Source organism: Talpa occidentalis, unplaced genomic scaffold (assembly GCF_014898055.3).
Source record: "Talpa occidentalis isolate TD23 unplaced genomic scaffold, MPIMG_talOcc4v2.1 talOcc4.2, whole genome shotgun sequence".
NCBI lineage: Eukaryota > Metazoa > Chordata > Mammalia > Eulipotyphla > Talpidae > Talpa > Talpa occidentalis.
The window spans coordinates 64,067,977-64,091,125 of NW_023602073.1; the positions used below are offsets into that span (position 1 = coordinate 64,067,977).

General features: G+C 44.8%; 1 protein-coding gene across 18 annotated transcripts in view; it reads right to left on the reverse strand.

Moving 5' to 3' along the window:
- TRERF1 (transcriptional regulating factor 1) overlaps positions 1-22,658 on the reverse strand; it is a 196,463-nt gene extending 173,805 nt beyond the window's left edge. For 9 of the 18 annotated variants that reach the window (XM_054698807.1, XM_054698806.1, XM_054698802.1 and 6 more), the window contains exons 1-2: positions 21,781-22,295; positions 21,282-21,363 (exon numbers count right to left, since the gene is read on the reverse strand). The gene's annotated coding sequence lies outside the window, so the exon portion shown is untranslated. Of the gene's footprint in view, positions 1-18,585; positions 18,669-21,281; positions 21,364-21,628; positions 21,678-21,780; positions 22,296-22,609 lie in introns of those variants that run through there. The other 9 variants (XM_054698797.1, XM_054698796.1, XM_054698793.1 and 6 more) reach the window with 9 other exon arrangements.
- Between the last annotated feature and the right edge of the window lie 491 nt (positions 22,659-23,149).

Genomic DNA, 23,149 nt, shown 5'->3' on the forward strand with positions numbered 1-23,149 from the left:
CAGGAGGGGCAAATCCAGAGTCAAAGGCAAGTCAAGAGCAGCTGGCTCCAGAATCCATGCCCTTTCCACACACCTGCAGCCACCCCTCCTCCAGGCTCCCCATCTTGCCTGTACGGGCTGCTTTTCCTCCCCGTCAGTCCCCACAAAGCAACTCAGATTCCAAGTCTTGTTCCACAGCAACAAGTGCTCTCCATGTACTTGGGGAGCCACACCTGAATGAAGGTCACCTTGCTCTCTGTCACCAGGCCCTCGCACAGACACTTACCTGGCACATCCCCACTGCAAGACGCCAGCTCTCACCCAACAGCTCAGAACTAGGACATCACCTATGCCCTGTTGTCCAGAGTTCTTCCAAATCAACAGTCCCTACAGCGTAGGTTCTGTAGAAAGCAGCTCCTTTTCAACTCTGAAAGGGTTTTTACTGCAACTGCAACTTAACAGATGTCCACTATGCCTGAACTCCACAAGAAATACTATGTAGCTAGTAAGCTATACAATCCGGTCTAATGCATGGATATATGTCTGCGAAATTACGTTAAGTGGGAGGGAAGGCAACTCAAAAAGAGTATCTATATGCCAAATTAGGTACACTCGGTACCTCAGACCCCGGTGGATAATGCGTTCACTAGAACCTTTCTTAATAAAGTTACTTAGGTTTCCAAAAGCTACTTGTCAACTATTTGTCACAGGTGTGCTTTCAAAGCAATGTTACTATCAGTAGCAAAGAATTAAGCCAGCAAGAACGGAAGCTCCATGAGGTTCCAGACCATGTCTGTTTTGTTCATGGCTGTATCTCTTAGGAAGGGGTGAAAGGGATCAAGCCAGGGGGCAGCAAATGTGACCTGCCTGCTACATCCGGCCTCTGCCTGGTTTTGTAAATAAAGTCTAATAGGAACACAGCCACTCACTCACTCATTTACCTGTTGTCTTTGGATGCTTTTATGCTACAATGGAAGGGCTGAGTACTTAGGACAGAGACATGGCCTACAAAGCTGAAAATATTTACTCTCTGGGCTTTTGCAGCAAGTTTGCCAGTCTTGGATCTAATGCTTAGCCCGCTGTTCTGCATAGAGTGAGAATTCAACATGTATTGAATGGTTTCAAATAAGCTCAAGTCAAGCCAATACATACAAACAAAACCTTCTTTACCCAGAACACATAATAACAGATGCCTAACAAACGAGAAATTCTCTCACATAGCTCTACATGTACATGTGTGTAGATACATGTACTTTTTAAAATGGGACTCCTGACATCCTCAGCAGGAGGTTTGCCTTGAGCCATTTCTTCCATGGTGGGGGTGGATCACCCTGTCACACACCAAGTCTGGAGCCCCGTGAGATGACGGGTTAGGGTTCGGCGGGCCATCTGAGGTCAGAACTAGGAGTCATGTCTGGGTAACCAGTCAAGAGGCTGTAATAATTCCCAAATGGGGCTCAAAGCAGGATCTTGGTCTGCCCTGCCTTCACAGTCTAAACAATCAAGTAAGCTACAGGCCCAGAACCAACGAGGGTGAAATCATTTCATTTATTTCCTATGTAACTTTTGATCAGGACAATGCATCAGTAAACAATTGTAAGCTCAATTATTTCTCCCTTAATTTATCTGTACATCTGCCTCCATGTATTTTTAGTTCTGCAACCTTGCTTATTCAGAAGCTGATCATTCAGCTGGCGGCCTTTGAAGCTGTTATGGCCCCAGTAGTAGAAGGTAGGGGAGAGGAAATGCAAGAAGGTAAAACCCCAGTCGGTTGGTGTTGCTACTTTATTAGCAGAGGGCATGCCAAGATTGGAGAGGTGGTAGAGGGTGAAACCCCAGGTGTCGAGAGCTCAAGCTATCCTCAGCATCCTTTTTCGGATCTCTACCTCTTACATCACTGCACGCTGACAAGCCTACCAATAATTTCGGTGGACTGGTCATTCCTTATCATGATCAGGGAATATGACCCCATAACTAAGTGCCTTTCTTCCTTTGTTCCTATGGAAAAGCAAAAAGGCAAAAGGAGATTCAGCACTGAAGCGCTGAGGTCTAGAACCCCTTGGCCTGCTAAAGCTGAAGACAGGTCCACCCTCACACTGAAAAGTCTGAGCACGGCTTTTAGAGAAATGTTTAGAAAAGAATGCTGGGAGGAGACTAAGCCACTTCCTCATGGACCTCAGCCCTCCCTCCCACCCACATTAATTATTTCAAGCAGGCCTTCCCATTCCCAGGAACCCACAGATCCAGGAGAAGTTCTGCACACTGGCTCTGTGCCACCGGGTTACACCCAAGGTCCCCTAGTAGTGTCCCTCCTGCTGAAGTGACAGGAGCTCTGATTCCAGCCCCAGGCCCACAGAGACCATAAGCCCATCTGTATTGCAGCAGGCACTCCATAAACACTGAGGAACAACTGAATAAAATCCACTCATTATTTGAAGTCAAAACTAAAAGTCACACTCAAAGAGGACCACAGGCCTAATTTCTTGTGACGTCATTCCCCCAAGTGATCCATAGAAAACCATCTCCTTTCTCTCTCCTCTCTCCTCCCCTCCTTTCACTCTCTAGTCTGAGAACTGGTGACCTGGCGGAAGCCTTCACTGCAGGAAGGTAGTGTTCTCCTCTCTGGCTGACAACGGGTTCTCCCTCCAATGTATACTGGGAGGCCTGGGAACCCCTGCTCACCTCAACTAGCAGGCTTCAGGTCATCCTAAGTGGACCAATCCCCAGGAAAGCCAAAGAGGGGGGCTGGAAGGTAGCACCCGCCCGCTGCTGCTGCCTCCTCTCACTTTCCCCAGGGCCTTAGCTCTGTCAGACTTTGAAGCATAATGAGTTTTGTTTCATAACAGTCTTAAATGAACTGGAAGGGGGAAGGGGATGACAATGATAAAAATCTTAATTAAAAAAAAATTCCTACAGGCAAAGAGATTTTTCTAGATTCTAAGATGTGGTAAAAGTCTCTTGAGCTGGGGGCCTTACAGAAACCCCCAAGGAACTGGCATATACCATACAATTCCTGAACGCCTACTATGTGCCTAGCACAGTTCTGGATACTTAACATGCTTCTTGGGGCTCATATTCTAGGAAAGAGAGAGAGGCAAAACAGATAATCAACAAGTAAGCTATACGCAGTGTTAGATGGTTAAGTGCTTTGGGATAAAAGAAGAAGTTGAGCAGACAAAGGAGATGGGGACAGGCATAAGGCAGGTTAAATAGAGAGATGAGGAAAGCCTCAACAAGAAAGAGAGAAATCTGAGTGAAGACCTGGAGGAGATAGTGAGCACTGCAGAGAGGACAGACTGTGCAAAGGCCCTGAGTCAAGACTATGCTGACTATGTCCGAGGAAGAGCCAGGAGGCTGCGTGGCTGAAGCCCAGTGAGTGAGGTAGTGACCACCATAAGGGGAACGTCACAGAAGCAAGGTGGATAGGGGAAAGGGTGTCTGTCTCCAGAGCACTGGAAGGAGGTTGGTTTCACTGACTAAGGTGGGGGTCACTGAAAGGTTTGTGAGGAGGGGAGGGACAAGGTTCTCCTTTAATTCTCTGCCACCCTGTCATTCTTGGTGACCTCCTTTGACATCATTTAATAAAAAAGGTTTAAAGCCATCTCTCCTGCAAATTATAAATTCAAATAACCCTAGGAAAACCAGTCACGTCCCATACCTACCTCTCCCCTAAATCAATATTATACCCGAAAGAGAAGGTGAGTAGGAAGACAGAAAAGGGGAACGGGTACCAGGAAAGCGCAACAATAGAGAAGGATGAGGAAACATACGTGGAAAAGTACAGGAAGCTCCAGAGAGAGGCAGAAAGACAAAGTTCAACCAGTTCTGAAGCTCTTTTACTCTTAGTCCATTCCCTACAGTTTCTTAGTCCAAAACACCAGTTCTTCATCTTTTCAATTCCTGCTGCCCAGTGGCTGCCTGGACACTCCAATCAGAGGGCCGGCCGTCTCTGCAGCTCAACTACTCTTTATCCTGAAACTAAGTAACTGGCAGAAAAGAGGAAACAGAAAGTTGACTTTATTCCTTCCTCTAAGCTGCAAATGCAATGGTCCAGCTAACCCTCAAGAGTCAAACCAGAGATGGAAGCAGAAATTCTCTTGACATTAAATCCACACAATGGGTCCCCAACAGATTCACTACTGGTCACCAGGCAAACTTATCTGGTCAGTCTATCAACTGAACCACCCTGGTCCCAAAGCAACCCTTGCACATGGCACCTCCTTTCCCAAATTAACCCTACTGTCACACTAATCCCCCAGCAACCACCCAGCAGAGGGAAAATAATGCCTAGTTAAGAAAAGGCTGAAAAGCTGTGGAATAAGCTAAAACTGGTAGAAAGGAAGTAACAAATTAGAACAACTGGCTCAAGATGGTATAGTGTAGTTAAAAGCACAAAATCTAGAGCCATGATTCATGGCTCAGTTCTGCCACTCACAGAGGAACTGTATTACTAGGTAAGTTTCCTGTGTGACCTTGGGCAAGTTATCTGTGAGACTTTGGGTAAGTTACCTACCTTCTCGTGTCTCACAGTTCTCATTATTATTAGTACCTGTGCAATAGGGCTCTTAGGTGAATACAATAAAGCATGTAAAAGAATGTCATATTCTAAAGAAAAGAAAACACTTATTTAAAAAAAAAACTTTTCTAAACTATCAAAGAAAGAAAAGAACTATAGTTTTATTTTTATACATGACATATGCCTAAAAACAATTACTACTGGCAAACATTTTCAACCCTGATCATTCCTATTCCTTCAAAATTATTAATAAAATATTTTGACACAAAGATATATATGACAGCATTATTTACAAAAGTAATTTATGGGAAATGACCTAAGTACCTGACAATATGAGAATGGTTGAGTAGATTATAAAAATCCTAAGGGGTTTTATGTAGATATTAAAAATTACCCAGTGAAGAATTTTTTTAAGACATGGAAAACACATGTCAAATAATGAGATACAAAATTATACTTCATCTATTTCAACTATTGTGACATAAGTGCTATTAGACAAACCCTCCTATATACAACTATATAGAGCAGAGAAAATACAAAATAAAAACAATAACTCTTTGAAGGTATGGGAGTGTGCAAGGCAGCTAGGATTTATGAGATTAAGCTCCTAGAGGAGAGGGAGGCTCACGGAGATGCAGTTTCCTCTCACATTTGCCCATTTGATTAAACAGAAAGCAGCAAACTCAAACTTGCAGTAGAGTTTCAGGACTATGAAAATATCCAGGATCTGAGAGGCCAAGATCCCAGAGCAAAGTGAACACACAGAAGTGAACCCCCATGTTCTATAGCAATTTCTCCTCAAGGCATCAGAGCTAGACCCTGGGAATCCAAGCAGAGAAGACACTAAAAGACTAAAAAGTTAAGCAGAGATTTTGGCTTCACAGTAGCAAGGAGCAAGAACTTGGAGATCAGGGTCCCCCAAAGAGGAAGGTATAAAAACCTATCCTACAAATAGGGGAAATTAGAAATAGAATGGGTTTAACTGAAACAAGGTAATACAATAACTAGTGCTTCTACATTTTCCAAATAAAATGCCCACCATTCAAGCAAAATGACAGGAAATATGCCCAAATCAAGAGAGAAAAAAATAACAATATAAAACAATCCCAAAAAATTACAAATAAAAATTTACAAATTAAAAATTGAATAAATGGGTTTGGCAGTAAGTAACAAAGAGTAGAAGAAATGACTGGTGAACTGGAAAATAGGTCGGTAGAAAAAAATCTTCATATTGAAGCACAGAAAATGCAAAAATGAGCTTCGGGAACATGTAGGATACCCTGAACAGTCTAACAGGCAGGAGTTTAAGGATAGGAGAGAAATAATGGGGCATAAGCAATATTTAAAGAGAAATGCCCAATAATTTTCTAAAGTTGATATAAAACATCAAGTCATGCATTCTAGAAACTCTCCAAACTCTACAAGGGATATATACAAAGAGAACCACATTTATGTACATTATAGTAAAAGTATTAAAAAGGAAAAAACAAAGCTGAAGAGAAACAAAGATGTTACTTTCAAAGGAACCATAATAAAACTGACAGATGACTTTTTAACAGAAATGAAGGAAGCCAGAAGACAATGGAATATCTTTAAACAATTAAAACAACAAAAAAAGAAAAGCTAGAATTCTATACCCAGTAAAAATATCTTGCAATATGAAGGTGAAAAGCACTTTTTCAGAAAAAATAAAACCTGAGAGAATCATGACACCACAGGACAGCCCCCACCTACACACATGAACACACACACACACACACAGAGTGTTCTTCAGACAGGAAGAAATAATTCTGAGGGAGCAGCATGCACATGATCAGATGGTTAGACAAGAAGAAATGAAGAATAGCAAAAGGAATAAATATGTGGATTAATCTAAATTATTACTGACTTTTAAAAACAATGTCTTCTGCAGTATAAATACATAAAGAATTAAATCATAAAATATAAAAGGCATTAGGGAGGCAGGAAGAGTCTGAGTTTTATAAGTAACTTGCATTGTCCAGGAAATGGTTTAAGTATTCATTTAGAGTGGGTGCTAAAAAAAGTAGAAAACCAACTATGCAAAGATATATATATTGAAAAATACTAGAAGGAAACACACCATTTTTTAAAAACAGAGGTCTTAGCTAGATGACAGAATGATGAATCATTTCCTTTACACTTTTCAGTATTTTGGGTAAAACATTTTCCTCAATATTTAGTTTCATATAAAACTGGTAGACTATTTCTTATAGTTGAAGGGGGTAAAAAATAGCTTCCATTTTCTTATTAAAAGGTTCAAAAAGAACAAATTTCTAAAAGTTAGACAGTGACCCTCTAATTCTACAGCACAGTAACAGCAATATTTTTTTTGGATGAGTGCAGGATGCTATTCATCTGCTGATCCAGACCAGATATCAGACCATCCTGTGCTCTGGGCAGGGAAGGAGATTGCTCACACTCACTTTGTGTGCAGTGAAAAAGAAGCACACTTCTTAAATGTAAGGAAATTCTAAGTCAGCAGAAAGAATCACTTTTGATAGCAATTCAGGTCATTTGCATAGTCTTTCCACAACAGAAATACAAAGATAATGCTAAACTAACAAAAAATTGTCATCATGCAAAAGACATTTGTACTTCACCCCGAAGCAAGAAAAAAACTGAGCCCCAGAGAAGAAATACATATATTGTTTAGAGGGCAATCCTTGCTACACAACGATTACAATTTTGAAAAACTATAATATTAGGACTCATGAAGTAAAGTGGGTATTTTCACATGCTGAAATGAAAATTAATTTAACAATATGGTGAACAATTAGGAAATGTTATAGAGAACTTAAAAAACACCCACTCTCTTTAATATGGTAGTTCTCTTTTCCAGGAACTCATCCTAAGAATATGTGATCAAAGATTTATGTACAAGGATGTTCATCATAGCATTATTTATAAGTAAAAAAGAATAAACAAGTTCAAGTTCTAATAATAGGGATAGTCTAATAAATTATGGAGCCATGTGCCTGGTACCCAGTAGGTGCTCCATAAATATTTATTGAACATAGAATCTATGTGAGAAGATACTAAACGATTTAAGGGAAAAAAAATTTCTAAAGAATTATTTAGTAAGACATTAAAGCACATTCAAAATAAATTCAATACTATTTTTAAAGCTCAATATCATAGCTAACGTTTACTGAGAACTTACTGTCAGACACAGTCCCATACATTTTATATGCGTCACCTCATTTCATCTCACCAGCCCAATGGGTCATTATTATTTCCAGTGAGAGAAGCCTGGGTTCAAACTCTGGAAGTCAGACGCCAGATCTTATAATCTTAATAAATCACACAATACTGCCTAGAAAAAAAACTACAAGAAAATTACTAAAATTTTAACACGATGGAATTAAAGACATTTTTTATTTTCTTCCTTACATCCGTCAATATTTTCTTAATAGTCTATGACCATCATGTACTATTTGTAGCCTCCCTCTCCAAAAAAAAAGTTTAAGAACTTTCATTAATCATTTACATAATTTCAGCAAAAAAAATAAATAAAAAGTTAACTCTAATGAAGCTTTGAATCACATCTTCGCCAGGCCTAAAACAGGAGAACACTATAATTTGAGCCATGACATTCTACCCCTGGAAAGGGGATAGGTAAAGATCTGTTCAATCCACTGTGGCATCCCTGACTTCCATTCCACACATATGCGTGTCCATCTGGCTTACAAGGTGCTGGTTTTTGCATACATACTGCCATCAGTGTTCCCTGACCATGCACACAGATGTGACCATCTCAGGAAATGGAGGTTTAGGGCGGTGAAGTGACTTTCCAAGGTCATGCATGGCGCTCCAGCTCTAGTCAAAGGTCTGCCCAAATCATGTCCACCAATGGGAGCAGAGCTGAGAGCATGATAAGGCCCAAGCACTCCTGGAAATTACCAATGGTGATATACGTCACCCTCATACACATCACGCCCAAAATCCAGAAACAGCAACCTTTACTGACTTTTGTCCCTTCAGAAAACGATTATGCAGAAGAATACAGAACATGGCTTTTAGAACTCTTTTACCTCCTTTGGCTCTCAAAATAAGCCTTCTCAGCCAGTAAAGCAAAGGCACTAGGAATAAGGAAGATGAGGTTCTAGAAGTCAGTCTGCTGTCCAAGAACCCCCAGAGGGGTGATATGGCCCCTTCCTCCATTCATGGTAGCCATATTTCTGAACAAAACTCAGGTCACGGTGCCTAGGAGACAGTCAGCTGCTCACAAAAAACACCTGCCTTGACAGTCACTCAGACCTGGGTCCCTCAGCTTGAATGCCTGCTCTGTAATTTGCTCACCATGAAACCTTGAACAAGCCTCTGAGTCCTTGGGTGCCCGTTTCCTCACCTGCGTAACGGGAATCATAATGCCTTCCTTGGGGAGCTGCTTTGAGGATTAAATGAAATAACTTATTGTAAAACGCTGGCATGCATCTGCACTTAGTAGGTAGCTGTTGTATTTTGAAACGTGTTCTATCCTAAAACATGCACAGTGTGAGCTCACCATGGCCAGAGTGCATTGCCTCACCTTCCTAAAGAAAATAACCCTTTGAAGAGGTGTGAGCCTATGATCTCAAGTCATAGTGTTGTCAAACCATTATTACCTCACTAAAAGGAATATAATAAAAAATAAAAATTTAAAAAATAATCCCCTCAAATTTCTCTAAATTCTTCCCTTAACTACAATCTTCACTATAATTCCTCATAACAACTATTGTCCCCCTTATCCTTGCAGGTTAAGTTTCAAGATTCCCAGTGGATGCCTGAAACCACAGCTAGAACCGAACCCTCCCTATACTATTTTTTCTTATGCATACATACCTCTGATAAAGTTTAATTTATAAATGAAGCACAGATTAACAACAATAATACAACAGAATATGCTATAATAAAAGTTATGTAAATGTGTTTCTCTCTTTCTCAAACTATCTTAATGTCTCTTTCTTAAATTATCCATAGTATTTTCAGAGGGTGGCTGACCATGAGTAATTGAAACACCGTGAATCGTGGATAAGGGAGGACTCTTGAGTACCTCAAAGAGACTGGATCCATCTCAGTGACTGCCCAGACTGCTTTCTAAAATCTCTACAAGTTTCTTAGATTCAAGCTCCTCTGGCCTGTCATCCATACATCTCAGCGTGAGCTTTCAAATGCAAATATATCTCATTTTAGTATTTTTTTCTTTATTAGGCATCATAGATACTGTGTTTTGGTTTTATTTTACCAATTGGAGGTCTGTGGCAACCCTCCCTTGAGCATGCCTATCGGCACCAATTTTCCAACACCATGCATTCATTTGGTGTCTCTGTATCATATTAAATTAAGGCATGCACCTAGGTTTTTTAGACATAATGCTATTGCACCTTTAAGAGACTGTGGCATGGCGTACCCATAATTTTTATATGCAGTAGAAGCCAAAAAATGTGTGTGACTCACTTTATTGCAACATTAACTCTATAGCAGTGGTCAGGAACCAAATCCGAACTATTTCCAAGGTATGCTTGTACACAAAGCTGATTTGATCCCATTCCGTCACATACCCTTCCTCACTTCAAACCCTTCAGTGACTCCTCCACTGCCCACAGGGTCAAGGTCAACCTCCATGGTACCGCGTTCTTCCGAGCAATCCCTGCTTACCTGCCTCAACACTTGCCCTTCACTGAGAACTTCATATGTGCCAGATGCTGAATGGGTGCTAGAGACACAAGGATAGGATGAACAAGACCTAGCTCATGCCCTCAAGCTGAGAGCTCTCAGAGGAGACAGACTCAGAAAGGGATTGCTGCAATCCAGAAGGACAGTAGAACAGAAGCACAGCCTAGGTGTTGAGGGAGGAGGTGGGAATGAGTCAAGTGAGGGGCAAAGGAGGAAACATCCAATGCAAAAGAAACCTTGGAGCAAAGTTTGTTGGCAGCTCTAGCTGACAGAGTGGAAATGTTCCATATCTGTGCTCTCCAACATGGTAGCCCCCAGCCTCTGTGGCTATTAAACACTTCACTTTGCTAGTGCAACAAGGAAATGGAAGCTTTAATTTCATTTAACATTTCATTAAATTTAAAGAGGCATGCATAGCAAATGGCTACCACTTAGACAGCACAGTTGTAAAATATTAAACCAAAGGCACAGTGAAGTTCAATGGGTAATCTCTGAAGTGATGACTCAGGAAGGCCAGGCTCTATGTGGCTTCTTACACTCACCATGCTATCTGCTGTTCCTCCCCCTTGTCTGCCTGGCATGCCCCCAGTGAACCCACACAACCCACCCATGTACCACCTCTTCCCTGGCTGCCCTGCACAGTCTCTTCTATTGAGAACTTCTGAAATGTCTTTTTCTAGGCAGCCATCACTGTACATCATATTTATAAGTTCTTCATAAGCCTTCCTCTAGACTCTGAGTTCCTTCTCTTACCTGTCCAGGTATTTCCAGCCAGTGGTACAATCTTGGCACACAGGAGGCACTTAAATGCTTTTGATGAACAAGTTGTCAGCAAAGTTAAAGTAGCCTGGCAGGGATTGGGGGCGATGAGGGGCAGGCACTTATGTCTTCTAACAGAGAGGTTAGCCTCTAAACCTGAACGTTTTTTAGTGTGACAGTTGTATCCAAGGGACTGGGAAAGGTTCTCACAAACAGCCTGACCACTCTACCCATTAAGGTCAGTGGTAGGCCTTGTGGGTGGCTCTATTTTGCCCAAGTTCTTAGAACCTGGAGGTCTGTATGGGGACAGTAATGGGCTAGTTTTCAAAGACAGCAGAGCCTAATGAGCAGGAACTAGACTTGGGAGTTATTCCTGGGTCTGGATACCAGTTCATCAGGCATCTGCATGTCCTCACTGCTGAAATCCCTGGGCCTCAATTTCATCAAGTGTAATGGGCATCGACACATGTCTCTTACAATTGTTGAGGATGAAATGACTAACACATGTGCATAAGGCCAGGCACACAGTAGGCTCTCTATAAACAGTAGCTTCTACTACAAACGTGGTTTGGATCCCTTTCTTGGGTGCCACCCACCCCAAGTATACAAATTCCTCAGTCCCTCCACAGGCTCCTCTTGGTGCTCACTGGGATGTAAGAGGGACAGAATCCAATCTCTGACTCACAATGTGTTGCAAAAGTTCTCAAGAGAAAATTTATTTTAATTCCTCTAACTTTAAAAATTAAAGGCTTCCCAGCATTTTGGGGTGGCAGGGATGAGGAAGGAGGCCATGATATCCAACAAGCAGCTTTAAAAAGGTTACTAACTGATTGGGGAAAGAAAGGAGAAGGCAGCTGGAGGGGGTGAGAAGGGGGGATGGAGACAATCCCCTGAGTTTCTGCTATTATTGAATACCCCAACTCTCAAAGCAGCCGGCAGCCCCCCCTCCTCCACGTGGGCTAAGCTCTGTTAATGAGAAAGCGGAGCTCTGCCTGCATTACCACAATAATGATTTCCCCGTTGCATTTTTACATGCCTGCCGCTTTATCATAGCAGAAGTAGACATATATTTTCAATAAATCCCTTCTCTCCTTCCTCCTCCCCAACTCGAGCTGGCCCAGTAAATGTTGTTCCCTCCGCGCCCTCCCCCAACGCAATCCCAACCCTGGAGCACAATGAGTTCCACTAATCAAAACAGAAAGAAAAAGAAAAATGGAAAAATCACAGCTGCTGAAAAACAGCATTCGCTACAAGTCAAAGCCCTCCACATTTTTTCTGCTTACAGCATTTACTTCTTCAAGGACACATCACCCCTCCCCTATCAGAAATCTTACGTAGAGTTGCTCAAAGGGGAAGGAGGAGGGGGCGGGTGGAGAAATCTAATATTCACTCTCTTTCCTATTTTGACTAAGCCAGCACAGACAGAAATATAGATAAGGCTTTGAATAACTGATTTAACAAAATGTCACTTATTAAAGGGGTGGGGGATGGGCAGCATTTGCATTCGAGAGCTCAGTTAAACTACCCCAGCGAAAGGCTGCAAGGCCAGGAGAGGCAAGGCAGGGAAGGAAACATTTCTTTAGTCTGGTCTCCTTCAGTAATGGCAGCAAGAACTGACCCTGGTGGCAGAGAGGCCTGGATTTTTCCCTCCACCAAGAACCATTGGGGAGAAAACCAGAGGTAAAACAAATAAAACAAAGCAAAAAAAAGAAAAAAGAAAAACCCAGCTGATTATTAAGTAAGTAAGCAATATATCTAACTATTGCCAGGGTCTGGGGGGTATAAAAGATGATAACTCCCTCCCTCCTGAGGCTCCAAGTCTAGAAGAGCTGACAGACCTGCCTGGTAAGAAGTAGGACAACAAACCGGGTGAGCCAAGGGCTGCAGGAGCCTGCAGCCACCCCAGTGACAGGCGCAAAAGCCCTCCAGAAAGACTTAAGTGTCTGCACGGTGAAATTGTTTGAATTCCATACTGGCTTCTAAAGAAGCTCAGACTCTTCAAAAGGAAAGAGGCCCCTAAACATCTTTACCTCCTGTGGCTCCCCATGAAAACCTCTCTACTCGCAGGTGTTCACCCAATTAAAAAAATAAAGGTGGACAAGTCCCAGTACTTGAGAATCAGCCTCCTTACTGGTATCCCTGAGTTGCATTTTAAGGGAAGTTATAATATCTCCCCTGTGATAACAACAGAAACGAGGCAAATGACACCCGAATTAAAACTCCTTGGGTACCATCTCCATCCTTTTTTTTTTTTCCTTTTTAAAAAAATCTTTCAAAAAAGTCAGACTGGAGATGCTTTGCCAAAGACCAGGAGAGGCCCTTGAAGCAGCCTCAGTTTTAACAAAGATCCCGAGTGGCCTTCAGGAAGCTTTCCCAGAAAGTAACCTGCTCAGGGGCTAGTGCGTCCAAAGTCAGAGCCTGAAGACTACAGGCCACACTATCTAGAAATGACCACAGATTGCCCCGATTCCACCACTGAGGGGCTCCCTCAGAGGGACAGTGCTGAGAGGAAAGGCCAATGGGGAATAGTGACTCCACTTGTTAAAGCCAAGTTTTGGCTTTCATTATGGGTCAATGTGCGATCAAACGATGTGCTGCAGAGTGAGCCAGAGGACTCTAGTTTTGTTTTGAATGCCATGCCCCAAACATGCTTGAATTATCTGAGTATTTCCAACTAAGGTCACTGGAGCTTATGAGCCCAAATTTCCCCAATGATCTTAGCTTCCATGATCTACTGCATATATTCTGTACCACATTACTTCATACTGTATGGCGGTATCAGTTTGAGAGTGCACAGAATTTGGAGATCATTCAAATTCTGGCAATGAACCAGGGCTTTGGATGCTGGCTGGACATGTGACTTTGGGTTAATCACTTATTTATAATTTTTTCAGTTCTACTTCTTGAGCCTCATTTTCCTCAGCTATTAAACGAGAATACTATCTACCTCCCATGGTTACTGCAATACATAGATAAAATAAGACATGCCAGAGAGGCATCAGAACTATAAAATGCTGGGTAAACAGTAGTTATTTCAATGACGGCCTCTATTTCCTCTCTCTCTCTCTCTCTCTCTCTCTCTCTGATTTTTTTGTTGATTATTTTCCCCTCTCTATGAAAGCAAATTGATATTGGGTCCACTGATCTCTCAAAACTGACAAATTGTATTTGTTATACAAATAGAAGTCCCATCATCCACAACTGTGCGAAATTTTACTAACTACTCAATCTAGGTGATGGTGCAAATGAGTTCATTATACTAGTCTGGATTGGGTTTTTTTTTTTCCATAATAAAAATTAACCTTAAAATAAATAAAGCCTCACCCACTTAGGAAGAAACCAGAGGTTCATTTAGTGAAAAGCATCAGATTTTTTTTTTTTTTGATTGTTACAGACTTTCAGAAGATGAAGGGCTGAAGATTGGTTTCAGGTAGATTCAACTTTATAGAACAGTCTTCATTTGCAAAACAAATGCTGAATGCAAATGAAGACTGCAGAGACCAACCGTGGGGCCACAACTGGGTTTCTTGAGTAGGTTCAAGGTTCCCCTGAACCCAGTCCACAAAGCAGGCACATCAGCCCCTTTGGGTGGCAAGTCTCAAATTCTAAATATGGAATGTGAGTTTGAACCTATATTGACTGGCATTGCACAGCGAGGATTTCTGAAGCCAGCTTTCAGACAGTAAGAACAGTTTCACTAAAGGGATCACAGAGGGACTCGAAAACCCCAAATAGAAAGTGGTTACAAGGAGCGGCCATAGTGGACAGTTTTTAGCAAAGCTTTGGGAAATTAAGGGGTGTTTCGTTGCTTGTCAGGTTTTATATCTGAAAAGAGAATCTGGCTGGAGATCAATTCACCTCACTGCTGCCTGTGTACGATCTTACAGTTTACATAACACTTTCCGTACATTATCTGATTCCATCCTCACAACTCTAAGGGGAGAGGCAACAGATGGTATCACCCTCTTTTTACAGATGCAGAGACAGCTCTGAGACTGACTTGTCTAGAGCCAGACTGTGGAGCTGGGCCCCTTACCCAGGTCTTCTGACTTCTCACCACCCACCTCCATCCAGACCCCACTGGGGGCCGCTGAAGCTGGCAGGCTAAGGCACATTTTTGCAAAAGACAGCCTGAAGAAGAGGCAGCCCTTTGCCGGCTTTTCTTTTTCTTTTCTTTCTTGCTCAAAATATACACCACAGTGCCCACCAACTTTTGAATGGGGCTGAAAATCACGATGTCTTTTCCTAGTCATAGTTTTCAAATAAATCTAATGTGAACCCAAATTATTTTAACTGGAGACTTCCCTAAGCAAAAGGATCTGCTCTTTCCTCTGTACTGCTCAGTAATGCAGTCAAATGTTCAGAAAAATGCAGTACAATTTTCTGATGCAGTCTTAACCCTTGCAGTCTCTGGCCGGTGTCAAGTCCGGAACTTAAACCCTTCCCAAGGACAACGCAGGCTCAGCCTGGAGAAACAAAGCCCCTCAGATCCGCTCAGAGTCCCTCACCTGCACCTTCATTCACTCTTCTGGGGTTTTCCTTCCAGTCTTGATGGAGGAAGTGTTTGTTCCTCCCCCAGCAAAACCAGATCTTCCCCACAGACCTACCTCTTCAAGGGCTTTTGCTGCTGACCCAGCCCACTACCGCTGCCCGGTTACTCCCTCTCCACCGATCTCCTCTATCGGCATGCAGGGACCACGAAGGCCACCCTCCAAAAAGCTCTTTCCTTTACACACACATCTGTCCAGCTCCTGCTCCATTTTCTCTACCCCTTTCATGAAAAAAGCTGTCTACGCATGCTACTACCAGTTTCTCATGCCCCATTTCCTTCCCAACCCCTGAGATCTTGCTCCTACCCAATCCATCACTCCGCTGAAACTATTCTTTGCAAAGTCACCAGTGGCTTCCATTTTGCCAGATCCAATGGTGACTGTTCTCATGAAACATTTAACATCACACACACACACACACACACACCCCACTGTCTTTTCTTCTCTCTCCTTAAGAAATCTCATTCAGGGCCTCCCCTGGTGGCACAGCGCTGGACTATGAAGCTGCCCGCAACCTCTGCAGTGCCAGTTCGATCCCCGGCCTCCGGGGAGGGTCCCACATGGCACACAGACCTCTCCTGCCGCGCCCGCTGCTCTCCTCAGCAGTGTATTTCATCAGTCTGCCTGTTCTGTTCCCCGCTCTGGCTCTGGTGAATTCTCTCACCCTCCCACGCGTCTGACTGTTCCCAGTGCTTGTATAATAAATAAATAAATATTTTAAAAAAAAAATCTCATTCAGTCGCCAGACTACCATCCTCCACCACCACTGCACACCCCCCTCCCATTGACTTTCCCCACCTTTCTCCCTCTTGCCCACCTACTCCTCTGGCACTGGACACTGCATCTGACTGCTTTTTACCAGACTTCTCCACCTTGTGTCCAGGCATCTCAAACTCAGTAGTGCCCAAACTGAAATAGCTTGATTCTGCTCCCCTTGCCCTCCCAATCTTCCCCACCCATCTACCCCACCGCTCAAGCCAGAACACTCACTCAAGCCAGAATCCTCAGAGTTTCCAGAGTTCCTCCTCACTTCACCTGCAAATCCATCAATAAGCCCAGCCCACCCAACCTCTAAATTGCATCTCACCCTCACCCTCTCCACTCACCTGTCACCTCCTCACTTGCTCTGTTCCCACTGCTTCTTTACTGTGCTCCCCAATTCCACACCTGCCCCTCTCTACCAATGAAATTCCCCTTAAATATGAGTTGGGGGTATCACTTCCCACTGCAAACTTTCAGAGGGATCACAGTTCCTATCAAATGAAACCTAAATCTTTTCAGGGCCCCCAGAGTTCTGCAAGATGATTGTGCTCCCTCCCCATATCTAACTGTACTTCTTTTTCGTTACCCTCAAACCAAAGTCCTTCTGCATAGACTCTACTCTTCATGGTCCCCCTGACGTTCTCTGTCCTTCACCCCCCCATGCTCAGAGAAGTTTTTCTAGCTAAGTTCAGGTCACCATTCCCTGTGGTTTCATTAAAGCATTTATCACATTTTGCAATATATATTTCTCTATAAGTCTGCATCTCCTCTCCTCTATAAGCAGAGTAGGGACTAGGGAAAGGAAGATGACTAAGTCTACTTAAATTATCAGTGTAGGGCCTCCCTGGTGGCCAAGGAGTTAAGTCTCAGTGCTAAAATGCGGCCTGAGAGCCTCTGCTGCAAGAGAGCCTGAGTAGATCCCTAGCCAGGGAGCTAACCCACGTGGAGCAGGAGACCCCTTAGCAATGTATTTCAGTAAATCCGCCTGTTCTGCTCCCCACTCTGTCTCTGGTGAATCCTCCCACCCCCTGCACCTCTGGCCTATACCCCAGTTCTTACATGCAGTAAATAAATAAATAAACAAATAATCAGTGTATTCCCAGAACCTTAACACAGTGCCTAGCCAACAGCAAGTGCTCAGTGAGTAGCTGCTGACTGTATGACTAAACCAGAGTTATAGCACGAAAATAACTGATCTCTTCTACAGCCCAAAGTTATCACTGCACATGGATTATTTTTCACCTTCCCCCATCAAAAAATTTTTAACGAAGCTGAACCAACAGCCCCATAGCTCACCATATCCCAGCTATTGTCTTCTATGAGGAAAAAGCAATTGTCATCCATTTCCTCAATAATCCCAAATTAACCAGAAAACCCTGCAAGTAGTTAGCCTGAGAACTTAAAAGTTCTTAGAAAGTATCAGAGACTTTCTGTTGTCCATTTTATACAGGAGAAAAGATTTATTAAGAGAGGGAGCCATGGGATCAAATTCATATCACCAAGTTATTTATCCCTTTAAATGCCACCCCTTGCAAATGCCCTTGCACTGGAATCCAGCCACTCATCTCCCGCTCCCAGCAAAAGAAACCAAGTATGTTTTAGCTTCCCCTTTACTTCATTGATTCCCCTCCAATATGCAAATTCAGAAATAATATTAATCCACAAGATCCTAGCGATTCTAATCACCACCCCCCCCTCCTAAATCACATAGTTTTATGAGGTCAGAAGGAAGATGGGTTGAATTTAACTACTTTTAGAACAGAACCCATTAGTATTGCCTGCAGCCCAGTAACTCTCTTCTCCGGATCCTTATCTTTCATGTCAACCTTCAAAGTCAATAAAAAAATCAAGAGCATCCAAAAAAAAGTCCATGGTGAAATGAACGCTATCCCAGAAGTGACAGTAATACAACATCGTTACCATGAACCCTATTGCAAATATACAACCAAATCGCAATTACCCATATGTGAACTTTCCATAGAAAGTAGATAAAGTCACACTAGGCTTTCTGGTCTCCCACTTCTCACCAAGACTACCTTCCTTGCTGCCAGCAAACAGCAACTCAATTAACCTAAGCCTTGATCAAACATAATTAGACAAGTGAACCAGGTGACTGAAAGGGAAACTTCTGAAGTGAACTGAAATTATTTTTGGTGACTGGGATTATAATTAGGAATCAACCGCGCACTTTCCTTCCCCCCAAGACAGTGGAAGGCTTTGCTAAGTATTTCTTTGCAGTGTGATGGTCAAGATTACCAGGTCACTCAAGAGTCCTCTGTGCAATGCCAAGGTACAGATCCACTCAGTCCATCCGAAGACAAAAACAGAAGTTAATCAACTCACCCAAGTCCATGAAGCAATTTGGCCGTTGGCCCAGGAAGAGACTGTCAAGACCTCTTGAGACCTCTCTCCACAAGAACAAGTCCCTGAATTTCAGAAATGGATGGAGCTCACAGATCAAGCCAAGCATTTTTAAGATAAAAAATTTGAAGCCCAGGAACGGCTAGAAACTGGTTTCCTCCCCACTGCCCTTTCAGTAATATTTTCCCCCAGCCTAGAGTATCAAATCATCTTTAAAGTTCTTGGTCACCTTACAAATACTGTAAACTTGAGTCAACTGCTGAATGCAAGACAATTTTAACACTTTCTGATCAATCGGCTTTATGAAGAACCCTTATACTTTCCCCAAAATAATGTTTTGGATTATTATGCCCAACCCACCCATCAAAGGCAGACAAAATGAATACGGTAAATAAGCTTTGTGACTACACATTTTATTATATAAGCAGCAAAGAACACTACAGTCTGCCCCCTCTATCAAAGCTCCTACCTCAAGAAAAACCACAGGCCCAAGCAGGTTAAAGGAGGCAAAACTGAGTACTTTTCACACAGTTCATAGAACAACTGTTTTCACAGCAAGCTCACATAAATGCTGTGTGATATTAACACGTGCCTCCTAGGTGGAAGCCTGCTTACCAAGCTGTGAAAAGACCCATGTTTCCTATAGAACCTGCAAAATGAATCTTCTCTATGTCCATAAGCAGAAGGGAAATACCCTTTTTTTGAGATGTCAACCTGGTTTCCATGTAATCTTTTGGAGAAAATGGATATGCCTAAAAGGGCGGGGCCCAGAGTATGTCTCTCCCGGTATCAAATCCTATAAATCAAATCCTGACGATTACCACAGTATTTTTAAAAGAATGAATTATGATTCATGGTCCTTCAAACCTTTATTACCACAAGAACATTCTCGGCAGAAAGGGAGGGGGGAGCTACTGTGACTTGATTAATGGCCAAAGCAAGACAATAAAATAAATCTCATAAATATAAGAGAGAAGAAAAAAAAAAACAAACCCTGAATGACTGTTCTTGGCTTCAAGGGGAGGAACATAAATAATTCCACTACCCTGGGATAAGCACGCATAAAGATTTTTTTTTTTTTTTTTTTACCTTCATGGCATCTATACCCCAACCAAAGTCAGATTTTCAGCAAGGGGAAAGAAAGCTAATTTGTTTAAACTAATGCCTATTTAGGAACATTTGATAAATGGCAATAATACTTAATTCCCAACTAACTCAACTCTCAAGTTGTCGAATATCAAAATTCTCTCTCTGTCTGGAAATCCAATGACAGGAAAGGAAAAAAGCAGCAACCATCAGTAACAAGTATAGAGTTTTTTTTTAACTCATTCCCTTCCTTCCTATCCCCTCCGCTAGCCCCCCAGAATTGAACCTATCTACAGAACTGCAGGAAGCTTAAACAACTTTAGTCAGTGGCAACACCTAGTATTTACTCCCGGACCCTACCAAACATGTCTGGGTTTGATTCTTGGATGCTAAAATTACCCTGATAAAGTTAAAACTCCCAGCACAATTAAGGTACCTGACAGCCAAGACCTTCAACTCATATGCAGAAACCAGCAGTTGAGCAGGAAAATAGAGACCAAGAGAAGCCAAGGCTTCTGGTTAACAGATAAACGCCGAGTAATCCTGCTTGTTATCCTGCCAGGAAGCATCAAACCACAGTTTCCATCACCAGCCTGCTTTCTTGAACCGGTAAGTGATGCAGAGGTTGGTACCAACTGGAACAACTCAGAACTCCTTTCTTACATCTTTCCTCTTATGGCCTGCTAAAAAATGCACCCGGCCCGCTTTCAGGAAGCGTTTTTTAAAGAACTCTTCAGCCATCCCTGGATCGTCATTCCTGAGCATCACTTTCCTGCACTTCAGGAGACAGCCCAGGCCATGCTCAGCACTCCCGCTGCTCCCACACTTGCCAAAGTCGGCTCTAGTTTGGGGAAGAGTTTCCACAAAGCTGGCTCCAACAGCCCAGGGGAGGCACACGGAAGAACCACAAGTCATTTTCTTTTAACCTAAGGATGGCAGGCGCACATGCTCCAGCCCAGAGCTGGCCAGAGGCTGCCCGCCAGGTGCTCTCGGCCTCCGCCAATGAATGGGTGGTTTTGTGTTGTTTTTTAACATCCATTTCTTCAGACCACCAGCAGTAACTTCCCAGTCTCCCAAACTGAAGTTGGGGAGTAAAGGGGCAGGTTTCTCCCCTTGCACATCTCTCCCATCTGGGTGGCCACAGTAACTTCTGGGGAGTACCCAACCCCCAAAGTACCCACAGGCACATATACATATACATAAGCATCATGTCAAAACCCCCAAAAGGAACATCCCTAGGGTCCTGCGGTTTCTTGGCTGCAAGAATGAAGGCTTTATAATATCACATCCTTCTATTGCAAGCCGCACCACCACCACCCTTTAAGACAGGGCTGCCAATTATAGCGCCCACCACACCCCTCCCCCTTTGCTGGGATGCTGTTCAGCCCAGAGATGGAAGAAGGAAGGAGGGAAGCAAAGCAAAGAGAAGGCCCTGCTAACATACTGAAAGTAAAGACGCGGGGGGGGGGGGGGTTCCTTTCCCTTCTCTGTCTCCCCACTTTTTCCTTCCCCTCCCCCCCCCCGTCTTCTCACGGAGCATCTCCCAACTAAATTTTTTTTTTTAAATGAAACTTAATAAGCTTCTTGCCTACCTTGGCTGCTTCTGCAACAAGTGCATGGGCAATCCGACAAGACCAGTCTCCGCTTGGGGGGCGAGATGGGGGGCCAGCAGAGCTGATGGAGTAATTTCAATATTAATTTCTGTCAGAGCCGCCTTCTCGAAGCGCTACTCACTTACAGTACTGCCCTCAGCCTGTAAACAAATATCGCTCCGCCAGGAAACATACTCCCCAGATGCAAGCCCCTCTCCCCAGCAGGGAGCCCGGCCGCTCGCCCCCCGCGCCCACCCAGCAGCGGGCTCCCCCACCCCCGGTGGGAAGCGCCGGGTGCCCAAAGCACCAACCCACCACCTCCGCCACCACCCCAGCAAGAAACTTACTCGGTCCGTCTACGCCTCCACCCTCCCTTCAGGAAATCTACTCTCCATATGCATTCAGCCTCCCCGCAGGAAATCTGCTCCCCCCTCCCCCCTTCTATATACTGCACCCCCCCCTCCTCCTCCCTGGGCGCCCTCCCCGGCCAGAAACTTACTAGCGAGCCAGCGTGCAGGCTCTCCCGATCCTGGAAACTTACTCCCAGCTATAGCGCCCGCCAGCCCCCGGCCCCGGCCCTGCGCCCCCGCCTGCCCTCCGCCGCCAGCAACTCCAAACTCTCCGCATCCAGCCACTCTCCCTCCCCGGTGGAAATTTGCAGCGCGGGGCTGCGCGCGTGCATCCACCCTCCCCTTCAGGAAACTTACTCCCCATCTGCATGCACCGCCTCTCAGCCATCGCTTAGAGGGAAGGGGGTGTGCTAGGGAGACAGAAATACATATGTATCTCTCGCCCCTCCCCCGGCCGCAGCCCACTCGGGGCCGAGCCGCGGTAACCTGGCCTTACCTTTCCATTGCTCCCCACCCGCGCCCCCTCCCGCCCCCCTCCTGATCCGCTCCCCGGCGCCCCCCTTTTTTCACCCATTACCCACCCCTAGCAACCGTTCCCAAGCTCCTCTCGGCCTTTTTTTTTTAATCCAGGATGCAAATTCCTCCCCTGTCAGCAAATCGACTGTCAAATTATTTTCTTGCAAAAGGAGAAAGGCGGGGTGGGGGGGAGCCGAGCAGGGGGGAGGGGCGGGGAGGGAGGGAGAGCGGGGCGAGGAGGGGCGAGATATCCCTCCGCAGCCCGGGCCGGCCGCGGCGGGGAAGCAGGAAGTAAGGTGTCCAGCGCCCGGCCCGGGTCCTCCCGGCCGCCCCCGCCCGCGCCCCCTGTCCCCCGGGGCGCCGCGCTCCGGCGGGGCGGGCCGCCCGGCGCATTGTTCGCAGCCTGCCCCGAGCCGGGCTGCGGACCTCGTTTGTGTGCCCTGCATGGGCGCGAGGCTGCACCTTTTGTAGGCTGGCGAGCGTCTGGGCGAGGATGGCGAGGGTGGTGCGGACGGAGCGCGGCCCGGAGCGGGACCTGTCAGCCCCGGGGTGTGGCAGACTCTCCGGCGTGGCCGGAAAATCGAGGCCGGGGAGAAGGCGGCGTGGCCGGGAAGCTGCCGCCTTAGACCCGGACCGGTGCAGGATTGCTTCCTGCGTGGCCGTCCCGGTGATTGTAATGCGCTTTGCAATCGAACGACTGGAGTTTGAGTTTTTTGTTCATTTTTTTTTTTTTTAGGGGTTGCAAAGATGCCAAGGTCTAGGGGGGCTGCGGGGAGGCGCTCGGAGTATACCGGCCTCTCTCCCCCCCACCCCACCCCCAACTGCACCCCGGCCTCGGTGGGGCTGAGAGGGGCTGGGGTTACGGGGAAGGAGCTGGAGGTTTGCGAAGCGCGCGGCTCCATCCCTCCGCCCCGTTGGGGGCGGGGAGGGGGCGCTGCAGACGGCTCTGGAAAGGCAGCTCTCTGGGGAGGGGTCTCCATCTCCGCGGCGCAGCAGGCCGGG